The sequence below is a fragment of the Plecotus auritus genome, assembly GCF_963455305.1.
Source record: "Plecotus auritus genome assembly, chromosome: 1".
NCBI classification, from domain to species: Eukaryota; Metazoa; Chordata; class Mammalia; order Chiroptera; family Vespertilionidae; genus Plecotus; species Plecotus auritus.
In genome coordinates, this window is record NC_137770.1 from 106,356,700 (window position 1) to 106,372,833 (window position 16,134).

At 39.1% G+C, this 16,134-nt stretch overlaps 1 protein-coding gene across 2 annotated transcripts in view; it reads right to left on the bottom strand.

Moving 5' to 3' along the window:
- The window catches only part of ZNF438 (zinc finger protein 438), a 192,616-nt gene that overhangs the window by 114,973 nt on the left and 61,509 nt on the right, over positions 1 to 16,134 (bottom strand). The window contains exon 2 of one of the 2 annotated variants that reach the window (XM_080678247.1): positions 4,548 to 4,606. The exons of the other annotated variant lie outside the window; for it this stretch is intronic. The gene's annotated coding sequence lies outside the window, so the exon portion shown is untranslated. The remainder of the gene's footprint in view (positions 1 to 4,547; positions 4,607 to 16,134) is intronic. 2 annotated transcript variants of the gene reach the window in all.

Here is a 16,134-nt window from a genome sequence, read left to right on the forward strand (position 1 = left end):
CACACACACACACACACACACACACACACACACACACTCTGAGTGGCCAGATTATTATGCGTTCAGAGATCATAATAATCTGGCCACTCAGTGTATATAAAACAATTACGGATCCACAAAAGTAATGTGGCAGTCTCTTTCATTCATTCAACAAACTGTTATTGAAAACCTACTTGTGATAGGTTTTTTAGGCATGGAGGAACTAAAGTTGAATGAGAAATAAAAACCATGCATGTAGACTCTCTAAAGCAGATCCAAACAGAATCCATCTAAAAATTCATCTGCCCATGTCCATGTTAAACCATAATACACTTGGTTAAGTGAATAAAAACATTTTATCTCATTGCTTTAAGCAGTGAAATTAGTTTTCTTTGGCCTAAATATCAGCAAACTTAAATTATCCTAGAAACTCCTTCAAAGAGACTTGGTTTTGTTTCTGTTCATCCCCAAAACCCCTAGGTTCCTATGTTGTTGAATTGGGACACAGAAATGTGCTATAAGTTATACAAAGAAACTTACCCAGAGGTGTGTCTAAATAAAAGTTCATTACCTGTGATGAAGGCAGTGCTGGCCCAGTGCTGGTCCCTACTAATTTATGAGCAGCTGCTGACACATTCTTATGCTTCACAAGAGCATAACATTTTCTTCTAAAACTTAAGGCAAAGGCAAAAATAGAATACCTTTTTCCAACAACAAAAACGTATATTTAAAATATTGTGGAATAAAAATGAGCTGTGATGTACTTTTAAAACCAGAAAAAAAAGCAGAAAATAATAAGTATCTCCCTATGCTCAACTACAATCTTCTGAATGGAACTGAAGCAGAAATGTTGAAGTTTCAGGTAAGCAGCTTTATATCTGAGGCAACTTAAAATGATCTACCTATTAAATAAACTAAAAGTAAGATGATAGGTTCAAATCTACCTTTTTAGAATTAGAATCCATTTTAAGTGTGTTTTAAGAAGGAAGAATATAATCTTTAATAGATCAAGGGGCTTTCATTTAACTAGAAATTCACTAAACCAAGAATCAGTAGGTTTTTAAATATACGCAATTAATTTGACAACAAATGTGGCTGTTGAATTTAAAATTTAAAAGTAATATATTACTTCTCTGTTCTTGTTTTAAATCAAAAGGATTTCTTCTGGGAGTGCAAAGGAATGAGCATTTAGCCTATCTCATGGAGGAAGGCATGATTACTAATCTTTAAAAACAGGAGATTTGCCTATATGATCACCTGGGACAAACTTGACCAGTACAAGTAGGCTAGAAGGTTATAGGAGCCTGGGAATGTTTAACATCAAGAAAGGAATTACATACAGCTCAGTAAGATCACAGGGAATTACACAGGAAATGTGAACAGTAACCCTTTCATATCTCTGTACCCTCCTCTCACCGCCTGTGATAAATGGAGTCCTGCTGCATGAAATCCAGCTATGGGAATACAGAAGCCAACAGCAGAGGGGAACCGGGGAAAAGAAAAAAAGAAAAGAATTTATATATTTATACACACACAGTACAACATAAATTCATAATGACATAAAATCACGTTGCTCCAAAAACAGCCTTAGCCTTTCTTATTGCCACGTATGCACTGTATCACTGCCTTATCCAACAGAGCCTTAAGTAAAAATTCCAAAGTAACTTGAAGAACTGGGCAGGGGTGGGGGGCAGAATAGTTGGCGGACTCATGGTAAGTAGGAAAACGTGGCTCCTCTGAAGCTGACCAAACAAACTGGTCTCCACCCTGGGCTTATGTTTAAACATCTTGTTCCTAGTCAGTCTGGAGGGAAAACATTCTTTCCACAATAAATAATATGCAATCGAATCAGAAATTCTTACTCCAGCCTTTGTCTACTCTATGTAAAAGTTTCTTCAGGACTGTAAGCCAGAGCTGAGATAATTCAACTGATGATGAACTTTTTGTTTTAAAAGTAACTTAGTTATAGTCAAGGCAAGTTAAAATATTCCTAGTTGCTTATTTGGAAAAGCAAATGTGACTGTGCAGATCCTAGACTCCTTAGAGAAGAACTCTGGTTGAGATCTCAAGAAAATAAGCTTCTCTTAATACAACTGCTTCTGGAAAAGGGGAAATTCTCAGCTTCTATAAATAGGTGAGAAAGATTAAAAACTCCTTACAATCCTCAGAGAATAAGGGCATGGGTATCCAAATAAAATGAAGAAAAACGTGATTTTTCCAATAGACTAAGTTTAAAATATGGAATGGAATTTCGTAGTTCCTTTGAAATAAGATTTAACTTTTCCCATTGGTATAACTTCAGGATAGAGATGTTCTGCCACAAAGAGTAGGTCAAGAAATAAATGAAAGTGAGGAAAGAGATGACAAAGCAAACCACCAATTAAAGTGAAAAGGGTAAGCTTTTTAGAACTATCCAGAGGGGTAACAATGAAACCAAAGGATTTTTCCCCCAGCAAAGTGCCTCCTCCAAAGCACAGATATATCTTCTTCAAGAAATAGCCTATACCCATAGTGTTTTTGTACAATAAATGGCACATCACTCAAATGGCAAATGAGATTTCAATTGTAGACTTACTAGTCACCTTAAAGCTAAAGGACTGATGTCTAATTTCTAAAATATTGTGGAATAAAAATGAGTTGTGATGTACTTTTAAAACTGGCTCATAGATAGGCAGTCTAAGGACTCTGTGACAAGCTAAAGGTCCTGCTCTTTCCATGGATTTAGAGTTGAAACAAAATTTACATTAGGAAAAACATTAGCAGAATGAGAGGAAGCAAAGTAATAAACAAAAACTCCCAAATAATAAACCAGACTTCTAATTGGGGTTCTAACCACGGAGCAGTTCCCCAGTATAAAGTGGACTCTGAAGTGTACCAAAGGGAAACCCAATGGAGCTATCTCCTCATCTGGAAACAAGAGTTCACTTTCAGTGTTGTTGTTGTTTTTTTTAAAATATGTCTTTATTGATTTTTAGAGAGAGGGGAAGGGAGAGGAGAGAAACATTGATCAGCTGCCTTCCGCATGCCCCATCTCCCCCCACTGGGGATAGAGCCCACAATCTGGGCATGTGCCCTGACCCGTAATCAAACCAGTGACCTCTTGGTTCCTGGGTCTACACTCAACTGTTGAGCCACACTAACCAGGCCTTTTAGTGCTTCTTAACAATTTTTAACTCATGTCATGTTCTGTTAAGCATAAAAACTTCATATCCTCATTGTATATTGAGATTTCAAAATAATTTAAGTATTACATAACCAAAAAGGAACTATAGCAAGATAATTTTTGTTTTTCAAACAATGGTCTAGTGCAATAAAAGTTATTAGAAAATACTCTTAAAAGTAGACAATAATTAATACTTTATTGTTATCTTGAAAACAAAAGGTAAACAATATCTATAAACACTAATGATGATAACCAAATGTTAACTGTTGGGACCTTCAGCATATCTCCTCTCATGGAGAATTACTATAGATAATGTTTTCAGTTCTTACATTAGGCTTGAAGAAATGCTGATGGATATATAGAATTAGGCCTTCAATTTTTGTTAACTGATTCAGCAAAAAGGTCTCTTTTTCTTTTCTGAAAATAACAGAGCCCTCATATAGTATTCTCTTTAAAGTAATAAAGGACAGAAGCAAGCTTTGTAAGTATTCAGGACAGAGGCTAAAGTAAGTAAAGGATGCAAACTGTAGACAGCCTTGACAACAAATATAATAAACACAGCAAATATATCAGCTAACATTGCACATTTGTATAGTGCTTTGCAATGTATAAAAATAATGTAATTTCAACCCTGCAACTTTATAAGGTGGGTATTATTTTATTGAAGTAATATAAAGTGACTTTTTCAAGGTTACCCAGCTAATTAAGCAGCAGAACTGTGATTTAAACCTTTCTGACAGCTATCCCATTCATTAAAATCTCAATTTTGTCATGTAATTTTGAAATATCTTCACCCAAAGTCCAAAATCAGGGTATACAAAATAAGCATAAACTTTTTTTCTCTCAACCCACCCAATATCACTTCCTTTCTACCAATTCCCATAAAAATTCTCAGAGTTTTCATTGCATCAACCTTTATTTCCTCATAACAGTATGACTAAGGGCACAATGAAAAGCATCTTTCAAAAACAAACCTCTTTTCTCCTAGATCTTATATCCCATAACGGTTCCCCCAAACAAGAACATCATCACAAGCTTAGGTTTTTAAAAGCATTAACTACTGAGGAAATCTCTGGGGTTATCTTTTCTTCTTGTAGAATGAGTCAGATATGACAAAAATACCTCCACATTCCTAAAAGGTGAGCAGGAGTCACCCTCTTATTCCCAGCCTTCTGGCTTAGCAAAGATACTCCAGGGACTTGGTAGAAAAAGGCCGAAGTCATGTGAGTAACAAAACTAACAGAACTAGAAGTTATATTCCTACCAATTTTTGAATCATTATAAATGTTTTCTTTTTGAATACTTATTAAAGGATGATAAACTACTGGCATTAGCAATTTAATGTAAATGTGAGATAAAATTAAGGTAAATTTTTATTCATATAAAGTGAATATAGAATACTCACCTATTTCAACAAAGGGTTGCTCCCACCAACCCAGTGCCAACAGGAATCCCCAATCTGGGCTGCGGTAAAAAGAGGAACTTTAAGTGAACTATTTGCAAACTGGGGGAAAGCAGCCTCTGATGAAAACCAAAAGTGTGCTTCACCAAGTCAAAAGGGAGGGCACTTTTTATAGAGAAGTTCCTGCTCTAGTTCCCAATTGGTTCATTTTAATGCAAATGAGGAATCCAAACAGCATAGTTCTGATTGATTCAAATAGCACTGTCCTGATTGGTGAGCTTCATGCACTCCAATTAGTCATCATGGAACTTCTCTGATTCGTCAGTATAAATGCAAATGAGGATACAGTTGTGCAGAGTTCCAATTGGGAAGGTCTCAGTGCATTGGTAAAGATGATACCAGGAGCTCCGTCATACAGGTCATATCAGACAGCAGGAGCACAGTTCAGGAAGCTTGGAAGCTCAGTCTGTAGCTTTTCCCTGAAATGCAGCCTGTGAGAGACTTCTGTTAGCAATGGCTGCTGGACTATGATTATGACTTTGGGCCTATAACCATGAGGAGTCTTTCTTGGTTGATATAATCCTTCTCAGGGTTCACACCTCTGAAGCTCATTATGAAGATTATGAGAATAAATTACATATAAAATGTTAAATATCTTGCCAAGCACATAATAGCTACTCAATAAATGTCTGTTGCTATTATTAATATCATTGAAGTATCAAAACCAAAACATACTGGAAGGTCATATTTAGAATGAACTAGCAAATAATACAATCTGTGAATTATTTTTTTAACATCTATTCAAAACATATTTCTGTTATATGCATAGAAATACATGCATATAAATATTCAAAAAATGATTTGGATGAAACAATGGCAAAATGGTGACTTCTGGGAGGATGGGAGGATAGCAGTCAAAGGGAACTTTGATCTGTAATGCTTTTTTTTTTTTTTTTTTTAAAAAAAGTACTTTGTATTCCTTTTGTACATAAAATTAAAGTTTTATAAAACAAAATAGAAAATAAAACTTAGACAAATTATCTTAGTAAATTTCTTTAAGTCCATAGTTGATTTCAATATTACATGTAAAAGTTTACTTGTATTTTTAGTTAATTGTCCATATGAGGTCTAAATATCCTTTTCTTTATTTAGCAACTAGTGGCCCGGTGCACAAAATTTGTTCACAGGGAGGGTGTCCCTCAGCCCGGCCTGCACCCTCCCCAATCTGGGACCACTGGTTCCTAACCGCTCACCTATCTGCCTGCCAGCCAGCTCACCCCCAACTGCCCCCCCCCCGCCTGCCTTCCTGCCCCTAACTGCCCCCTCTTGCTGGCCTGATCACCCCCAATTGCCCCCCCTCCCAACCTGCTCGCTCCCACTGCCCCCCCTGCCAACCTGCTCGCCCCCACTGCCCCCCCCCCAATGGCCTGCTTGCCCCCAACTGCCCCCTCACCAGCCTGCTCACCCCCAACTGCCCCCTGCCGGCCTGCTTGCCCCCAACTGCACCCCCCCTGCTGGCCTGCTTGCCCTCAACTGCTTCTCCCACCGGCCTGATCACCCCCAACTGCCCTCCCCTCCTGGCCTGATTGCCCCTAACCGTCTCTGCCTTGGCCCCGCCACCATGGCTTTGTCCGGAAGGACATCCAGAAGGTCTCCTGGAAAGTCTTCTGGTCTAATTAGCATATTACCCTGTTATTAGTATAGAACCGTGGTCGGCAAACTGTGGCTCGCGAGCCACATGCGGCTCTTTGGCCCCTTGAGTGTGGCTCTTCCACAAAATACCATGGCCTGGGAGAGTCTATTCTGAAAAAGAGGCGTTAGAAGTTTAAGTTTAAAAAATTTGGCTCTCAAAAGAAATTTCAATCATTGTACTGTTGATATTTGGCTCTGTTGACTAATGAGTTTGCCGACCACTGGTATAGAAGAATAAATATACCATTCAGCTTTCTGGTAGACATCACTTTCAATAATCTTCCTAATGATATTCCTAACTGTTACATTAAAAATACTTGCTTTTGCAAAAGAAATCATTTTAATACCATTTTAAAACAATTCAATGTATTTATCAAGATGCAGGGAGGCTTTCAAAGGCCAGAAAACCATAAATCAAAATGGCTTTACATAAAAAGATTACTTTTCCTCTTAAATTTTATATGTCTTTATATTTAACACCACCTATAGAAAACTGAATCCTTGATTCTTTTTAAAGCCAAAGGGTTTCCTATTTAAAATCATCCTAACAATTTCAAATGTCTTGAGGACTGCTTTAATTAAAAATGTCTCCTTCCAGGCTCTTTCTAACTTCTAATTCTTGTCTGTAGCATACTGATGCCGGTTTTAAAATTCTAACTTTCCTTGTAGTTTACAACCATAACTTTGACATTTTAGTTCCATTCTTTTTTCCTTCAGATTATCTAGATTTGAGCCTAAAATTGTGGGAAAACCAGGCCACCAAAGCTCTTATTAACTCCCTGAGAACAGCAAATAACAGGCCTCCAAACATGGAGATAAGCCACATGCACCACAGGCCCAACCGGGCTGGGCCCCATCAATTTACAAATCCAGCTTATAAATTAAAGGCCTCCAGTGTTATAAAAAGAGAGAGACATTTCAAAGGATGAGCGATAGAGAAAGCAACCTCTTATTGACCAGGAGGACATTGGGCTGAATAGGAAATCCCTACCTCAAAGAGCTATGGGATTCAGCTCCTGATTGTGGAAGACTATGGATTCTCTTTTAGAGATATTTAAAAATCAAGAAGGCCCTTTTCTGTAAATTCATGGAGAACAGAATTTGATCAAAAGGTATTTCCTATAATTTCAACTTAAAAATTCTATTATAATTTATAGCTAGTACAAGGCAATTCCAATAGTAATTATAAGATAAGCTTTATTTCTAGACAATAAAAAGACATATGTATATACAATTTTTTCTCCTAGGTGCTCAGATATGGATTCATTATTATTAAGCTGTTCTATCTACAAAAATGTACAACAATGGTTCTTCCAGTAGATGACTTCCTTAAATCTGTAAGTCTTAACTTAGCACAGTAGTTAGAATATGAACTTTGGAACCAAATGCCAGATCCACTACATACTAGTTGTTATTAAGTAACTAGGCTTCTCTGGGCCTAAGTTTATGGGCTAATATTAACACCTACTTTATAGGATTACTGTAAGGATTACATAACTTGTTATATGAAAAGTACTAGAACTGTGCCTGACACAGAGGAAGCATTGTAAAATTCTTGGCTATTATTATCATCCTTAACATCCGAACTGTGCAGCTCTTGGAACATAACTTTAAACACAGCTTACTACAACCACAGAAGGAACAGGTTCCTTGAAACTGCTTAGTTCCATTCTTAGAACATATTCAAAGTCCCCTGCATCAATTTCTGTTATGCATTCTAATGATTTCATCCCTCGTATATGACTCCATGAACCCTGTGCTCTGGTTACCCATTTACTCCTCTCCCTCTGGACTATAAATGTCTTGAAAACAGGGACTGTATCAACTGATTACCTTGTAGTCTCAACATCTAGTACATAGCCTTGCATAGAGTAGACACTCTATAAAAACTGAATAAAACAATCAACATTAGCTATTTATCTGTTTCTCTCACTCAAGTTAAGTTCCTGAGGACAGAGACTACTGAATGTTGATCTCTGCATCCTTAGAGAGGTCTTCTGGATGGTGGTGGCATTAACACCTATATTTTGTATCCAAGTTTCTAATTTGTTTTGAATTTTATTTGATGCTTTATTTACTAAAAATGAAATGCATTTAGAAATGAAACAATTCTCTTTTCTCCCCTAGAAGCTCTAGATAGAGAGGTAAATAAAACTTTTCAATTATATTTTAGTCCTTGAAGTGATGACAACAGAGAGAAACAACCAATGTCCACTGCATGATCTTTTCCATGCTGTCCTGGCTGGAGCCTTTGTCAGTGGCCCATCCTCCAGGACTTAACCAGAACAAAGCCTTTCTTCAAAAAGAGTCACCATTTGCCCTAACCGGTTTGGCTCAGTGGATAGAGCGTCGGCCTGCGGACTCGAGGGTCCCAGGTTCGATTCCGGTCAAGGGCATGTACCTTGGTTGTGGACACATACCCAGTAGGGAGTGTGCAGGAGGCAGCTGATCGATGTTTCTCTCTCATCGATGTTTCTAGCTCTCTATCCCTCTCCCTTCCTCTCTGTAAAAAACCAATAAAATATATTTTTTTTAAAAAAGAGTCACCATTTGACTGCTGTGCATATTTTATTCAGTCAGCACTGTTTCCTAGCTCTTTCACAATTATGGCATGGCATTATTTCAAAATTCTCTCTGCCCACCAAGCTTGTGACCATGCCCAGCTGAGATTATGACAAACAACCACCTTGAGCAGCATTCTATTGCTGATTTCAGGGCTGGCAGCCTTTCACCACTTACGACCTCATCAATGAAAGATCTTCAGTGGGACCTTAAATCTGATGTTTGACTACTACCCACAGTGGGGCTACCTACCAGCATCCTCAATCCCAAGACATGCATATGTCCCAATGAAAAAAAATGTAGATAAACACCTTTCTCAGTTTTCTCAGAGGAAAATAGTGATTTAATATTCCTCTGAGTCATCCTATTACCAGATTACTTCCAGGTGTTATAATTAGGCCTCTCGACTACAACATGTCACTTACCTAATATTAGATCAGAGTATAAATACACGAGTCACATATGATCCCTTCTTCTAATTCTCCTTACTCTAAGTAGTAAGGTAAGTGATTTATTCCTCTAGACTTTACAAGATGAAATTAAGCTGACTTCTTTGCTTAATGACATCTAAAAAAATGCTGTCAAATTAAAACGTCCTTGCTATCCCTGGTGCCCTGGTCAGTCAAAGAAAGGATCTTAGAGAGTCCTCTTCTTTTAATATATCTAGCCTAAGGCCCAGAAAAGTTGAGGGTTTGCCATGGTCTCTCTCTCTCTCTCTCTCTCTCTCTCTCTCTCTCTCTCTCTCTCTCTCTCTCACACACACACACACACACACACACACACACACACACACACACAAAGCCAAAGCTAGAACAAAGGTCTTCCTGCCTCCTCAGCCCATGTCCTTTCCATACACCACACTAAATAAGTTTCTTGCCAAGAACTCCATCCTAAACCATAGTCCTGGAGAGGCTGTTCTCATTCTCAGCTTCAACTTACTTCCTACAGATCTTGGTAGTCCAGCTACATAATTATCTGCTCAAAAATGTGAGAAAGTTAAGTCTCCCATCTCTAAGAATAACCTAGCAAACATCATTGGGGGTTTTTGTTATTTTTTAAAAATCTTCACCCGAGGATATTTTTCCATTGATGTTTAGAGGGAGTGGAAGGGAGGAAGGAGAGGGAGAGAGAGAGAGAAAAAAAATCTTCTGGGATCAAGACTGCAATCAAGGTATGTGCCCTTGACTAGGAATTGAAGGGTCCGAGGGCCAATGCTCTAACCCAGTAGCTCCCAATGCGTGGCACACGCCCAACAGGGGCCAATTTGACTTTTAAGGGAAGCAATTCGAGAATGAGTTATTAACAGTGAATTTTTTGCATTTCTTATGATTCTAGGGGCCTCATATACAGTATATAAATATATAGTGACATATTTATGCATTTCAGTTCTCTATTATGTTTTGAAACTTTATTTGCTATTTTTCATATCACTTCATATTATTATTCTTTTTAACAAATTCTTAGTGATTTCTTTCTCAGTACTTCAACAATCTTTTTGTTCTTTTATCTTTCCCTTTCATAGATGCCATGTTCTTTGGAAGCTTGTTTAGACCAAGTTAATGGCCTTTAAGGCTTCCTCCAGGTGAATAGGAGTTCACTTTTTGAATAATAAGAATTATATTATTCAAAATAATATAATTCTTATTATATTATATTGAATAATATAATTCTTATTATTCAAAATAAGAGGGGGAGGGGATCAGGATTTTAGAGATGCTTAGGTGGGGCACGGCCAAAAAAAGGTTGGGAACCACTGCTCTAACCACTGAGCAAACCCAGAAAGGGTTTTCTTAAAGATATTACCATCACTGTTTTCTTAAAGATATTACCCTTCAAAACTGCTACAGGCTTCTTCCTTCCACAGTGTTTCCAAGACAAGGCTGAGTATCCTTTAAGACCCCACTTCCCTAAACAGTCCTCCAGTATATTCTGAAAAATATGAGAAAGCACCCATATATAAGCATCATTACCCTAGAGAAAGAACAGAGCCCAATGCCCACTTGAGAAATTGACATGATTAGGAACATTCAAGGTAAGAATAACAGCTTATCAGAGACTCAAAGCAGCAGAAGACAGCTTCTTGCTGTCATTGAACAAACATTAATGATAATGTAAATTCCATGTCCTATGTTATTTGATACAGTCATTGACAAGGACATCTTAGAAAACAAGCTTACTAGTACATAACTGGTAATATTGCCCAACCCATTTCCATAAAACTCATTAATCCAATAATCCCAAACACATTTTGAATCTTACACTTTGCTATAGTGAATACCAAATAAAACATTTCATATTGTAATTTCAAATTAGATTTTCTTTTTCTCTGGTCTAGTAAGTAGAAAAATAGTCTGAAAGTGGGCAACAGGGAAAAGGAAAAGAGTATCTATTTTTAAGACAGAATATGGAAATTGATCAAGATAATAATGTGGAGTAATGTAATATGAAACAAGAGTATATTTTAATGACTTTTTTAAAGTTCATTTTAATATATATTTGGAAAAGTGACAATTTATTGAAAGTTATGATAACCTTAGTTTTTATAATTTTATGCCTATGTTAAAATTAATGAAAGAAATATTTTATAAATAATTTCAAATTACAACTTACTAATAGTCTGAGATTAAAACCTCATATCATATAAATAAAACTAAGAAACAGATAGGTAAAACGCTATTAAATTTCTCATTTCATACTGAGGGAAAACAAAATGTTCCATCTCATTCTTAACTGCTAATTATGGATATTACAGAGATTTATGGTTTCAAAAAAACTTGAAAATATAATCACTAGCATATTTCAAAGCAAGCTATTTACCTTTAGATATATCACAGATTTAAAATATCAATCAAGTCAAAATTAAAGATAAACTTTGAATCAAATAGCACAAAAAACAACAACAATAAAAACAAAAAAAGAATTTAATACAAAAAGCTTAAAATAAGATCAATGAAGTAAAATCAATTAAATCAATTTTGACAATAAACATAAATGAATTAAAATATCTATTAAAAGACAAAGGTTTTCACTAGGTTAAAAAATGAATCTAACAACGTTCCATTTTGAGGAAACATATTTAAAAGAAATGAAAAGAAAGGATAAATATAACATGAAGTACAAAGATGTATAGAGAAATATAAACTAATATTAATGCCAGCTAAAACACAAAGCACACAGGCATAAATTAGAAAGTCATATCATTGTGATAAAATGTATAATCCTCAATTGAGATTTTGACAGTAAATAATATATTAACACACATACCAAACCAAAAACTGACAGAAATGTAAACAAAAATTAATAGAAGAAATCATTGATTTATATATTTAAGCCTTTCATAGAACAGATAAACAGTAATTACAGAAAAGCTGAAAAACAGAATATTTAGATATTTTAAAAGAAAACAACTTAAAAAAGGTCTGTAAGACTCTATTGAAATTGATCATAATCAAGTCCATAAAGAAAACCTTAGAAACTGGAAAGCAGTACTATATTTTAATTTATTAATAATCCTATCTTTCTATCTAATAAAAGAGTAATATGCAAATTGACCGTCACTCCAACACACAAGATGGCCGCCCCCATGTGGTCAAAGATGGCCGCCACAAGATGGCGAGCAGTGGAGGGCAGTTGGGAGGGACCAGGCCTGCAAGGGAGGGCAGTTGGGGGTGACCAGGCCTGCAAGGAAGGGCAGTTGGGGAGACCAGGCCTGCAGGGGAGGGCAGTTGGGGGGAACCCAGGCCTGCAGGCGAGGGAAGTGGGGGGAACCAGGCCAGCAGGGGAGAGCAGTTGGGGGGAACCAGGCCTGCAAGGGAGGGCAGTTGGGGGAACCTAGGCCTGCAGGGGAGGGAAGTGGGGGGAACCAGGCCAGCAGGGGAGAACAGTTGGGAGGAACCAGGCCTGCAGGTGAGAGCAGTTGGGGGTGACCAGGCTGGTAGGGGAGGGAAGTTAGGGGCGACCAGGCCAGCAAGGGAGAGCAGTTAGGGATTACCGGGCCAGCAGGGGAGGGCAATTGGGGGCAACCAGGGCTGCAGGGGAGGGCATTTGGGGGCAACCAGGCCAGCAGGGGAGGGCAGTTAGGGGTTACCGGGCCAGCAGGGGAGGGCAGTTGGGGGCTACCAGGCCAGCAGGGGAGGGCAGTTGGGGGCAACCAGGCCAGCAGGAGAGGGCTGGGCCAGCAGGGGAGAGCAGTTAGGGGTGACCAGGCTCACAGGGGAGGGCAGTTAGGGGAAATCGGGCAGGCAAGGGAGCAGTTAGGTGTCATTCAAGCTGGCAGGGGAGTGTTTAGGGGGTGATCAGGTTGGCAGGCAGAAGCAGTTAGGGGCAATCAGGCAGGCAGGCAGGCGAGCGGTTGGGAGCGAGCAGTCCTGGATTGTGAGAGGGATCCCAGATTGGAGAGGGTGCAGGCTGGGCTGAAGAACACCCCTCCCCCATGCACGAATTTCATGCACCGGGCCTCTAGTTAGTACACAAAGTTTAAACATAACTTGGAAATTTGAGAAACACTCTCTAAATAACTACTATATCAACATAACTCTTGGCATACAATGCTATGCTATTTTAGAAATAGTTAATTGAGAATATACAGCAAAATATATTACACATGGCCATACAGTACACAGAGAAAAACACAGAAGTCTTAAATGCTTTCATTTTCTATTAGGGTATAAACTTTCTGCCATAACAAAGATCCTCAGAAATGCTCAAGATAGAAAATTTTCTTTTTCATGTCACAATACAGTGTGGCAGGGGGAGGAGTGCTACACAAGATCATTCAGGGAGGCAGTCTGGCCCTATCATCCTCCATATAGCTTCTATTTCTTTTGGGTGACAGCTATACCTGATGTAACTAACCTCCAACCAGCAGAGAAAGAAAAAAGAAATTCTAGGTCAAGTGGCTTGTTTTTAAGGAGGTAACCTTACACACACTACCATTCACCTCTCAATCACAAAGTCACATCCTTCTATAAAAGAAGCAGAGAGATGTACTGTCTAGGTGGTCATCCATGTATGTGCTCAGGTAAAATCTAGGGCTTCTGTTCCCAAAAGGAAGAATAGATTCTAAGGAACATTAGGGTGTCTTCCACATATTCTTTCTAGTTAAAAAAAAAAAAAAAGAGAGAAAAGTACAATGAAAAATAAATTATATGTAATTACTTCCTTTCAGCTGGATTCTTAGTGACAAAAACACAAACTAACATCATTTAAAATAAATTAGAAAAGTACATCAATGAATTCTAAGGATGCAAGGGCCCCATTCCAAAACATCAAATCACAGACTAGAAAGTATACTGAGAATTCATCTCTCTTTCTTTAAGGATATTTAATTCATGCATTCTTGTTTATATTGTGTATACTGATTTATCTAAATGGATTTTTCAGGTCGATTAAGTTTCAGCCTTACACAGAGGTCTTCAAACATTAGTCAGAAGTTAATCTTTTGTTAGTAAAATAACTTTCAACATTTATATAAGTTTTAAAAAATATTACTGAAGTTATTTTTATATTAATGAAGTATATTTTATATACAATAAAATATGTACATTTTTAGTGCGCATTACAATGAATTTTATAAACACCTATATCCATATAATTACCACCATAATCAGGACATAGAGCACATTCATCATGCCAAAACATTCCCTGTACCGCATCCAGGCCAATCACACTCCACTTTCAGCTATAGCAACAACTTGTCTGCTTATTGTCACTATAGATTAAATCTAGCTTTTCTAGCATTCCCGATATAATAACCCAGAGCACTAAACAGATTCATACTTTGTTGTTTTTTTTGTATTTGGATTATTTTATTCACCATAATGTTTTTGAGAGTCCTTCACATTGTGTGTATCAGTACTTTATCCCCTTTTATTGTTGAACTAGAGGCCAGGTGCACAAAATTCGGGCACAGGTGGGGAAACTAAGGCCTGGCTGGCGATTGAAGCGCAAGCATCTGGAGTTGAAGGGCAGGTCCCAGCTGACCTCTGGGCCTTGGGCAGCACCTGGACCCCCAGACCCCCACAGGCCTCCCTCCGCCTGAGTCATCGGGCCCCCACCTGGCTCTCTCAGTGCCTGGGAGCTGGGTGGCAGCCCCACCCCCCACCACTGCCACTGGTCACCATCTGCAGGGCGATCAGCAGGGCAATCAGGCCCCACTCACACCCATCTTGGCCTGTCACCACCCACTCACCTGCTCCAACCATCCTTCTGCGGTCCCGCTCTTGTCGGTGCCCATCAGGGCCAGCAGCGTCTCCACTACCACCCACTGCCAGTGCCACATCACTGATGCCCTCCATGTTCCATGCCGCCCCCTGGTGGTCAGCGCACGTCATAGCAAGCAAACTCCTGGTGGAACTCCCGGTCGAGGGGACAATTTGCATATTAGGCTTTTGTTATATAGGATAATTTTCCATAGCATGGATACACCACAATGTGTTTATCCAGTCACTAGTTGATAGACATATAAGCTGTTTCCAGAGCATCGGCCCGTGGACTGAAGGGTCCCAGGTTCGATTCTGGTCAAGGGTATATACCTTGGTTACGGGCACATCCCCAGGTGGGGGTGTGCAGGAGGCAGCTGATCAATGTTTCTCTCTCATCAACGTTTCTAACTCTCTCTCCCTCTCCCTTCCGCTCTGTAAAAAAATCAATAAAGTATATAAGCTGTTTCCAGCTTGGAGCTATTATGAGTAAAGCCACCATGAACATTCTTGTACAAATGTATCTGTGAACATTTTTTCATTACTCTTGGATAAATATTTAGAAGTAAAATTACTGGGTCTTACAGTAATACTAGAGGCCCGGTGCACAAAATTCATGCACGGGGGGGGAGGGTAAGGGAGGGGGTCCCTCAGCCCGGCCTGCACCCTCTCACAATCCAGGACTGATGGCTCTAAACCACTCACCTGCCTGCCTGCCTGATCGCCCCTAATCACTCTATCTGCCTGCCTGATCACCCCTAACTGCTTGCCGGCCTGCCTGATCACCCCAACCACCTTCTGCCTGCCTGCCTGATCACTCCTAACCACTCACCCGCCTGCCTGATCACCCCTAACCACTCGCCTGCCTGCCTGATCACCCCTAACTGCTCGCCTGCCTACCTGATCACCCCTAATAACTCTGCCTGCCTGCCTGATCACCTCTAACTACTCGCCTGCCTGCCTGATCATCCTTAACTTCCTCTGCCTCAGCACCCCCTGCCATGGCTTCATTGAAAATGACATCCAGAATGATGTCCGGAAGGTCGTTCAGCTGTCCGGTCTAATTAGCATACTATGCTTTTATTATTATAGACTAGAGGCCCGATGCACTAAATTCGTACAAGGGGCTCTGCCCC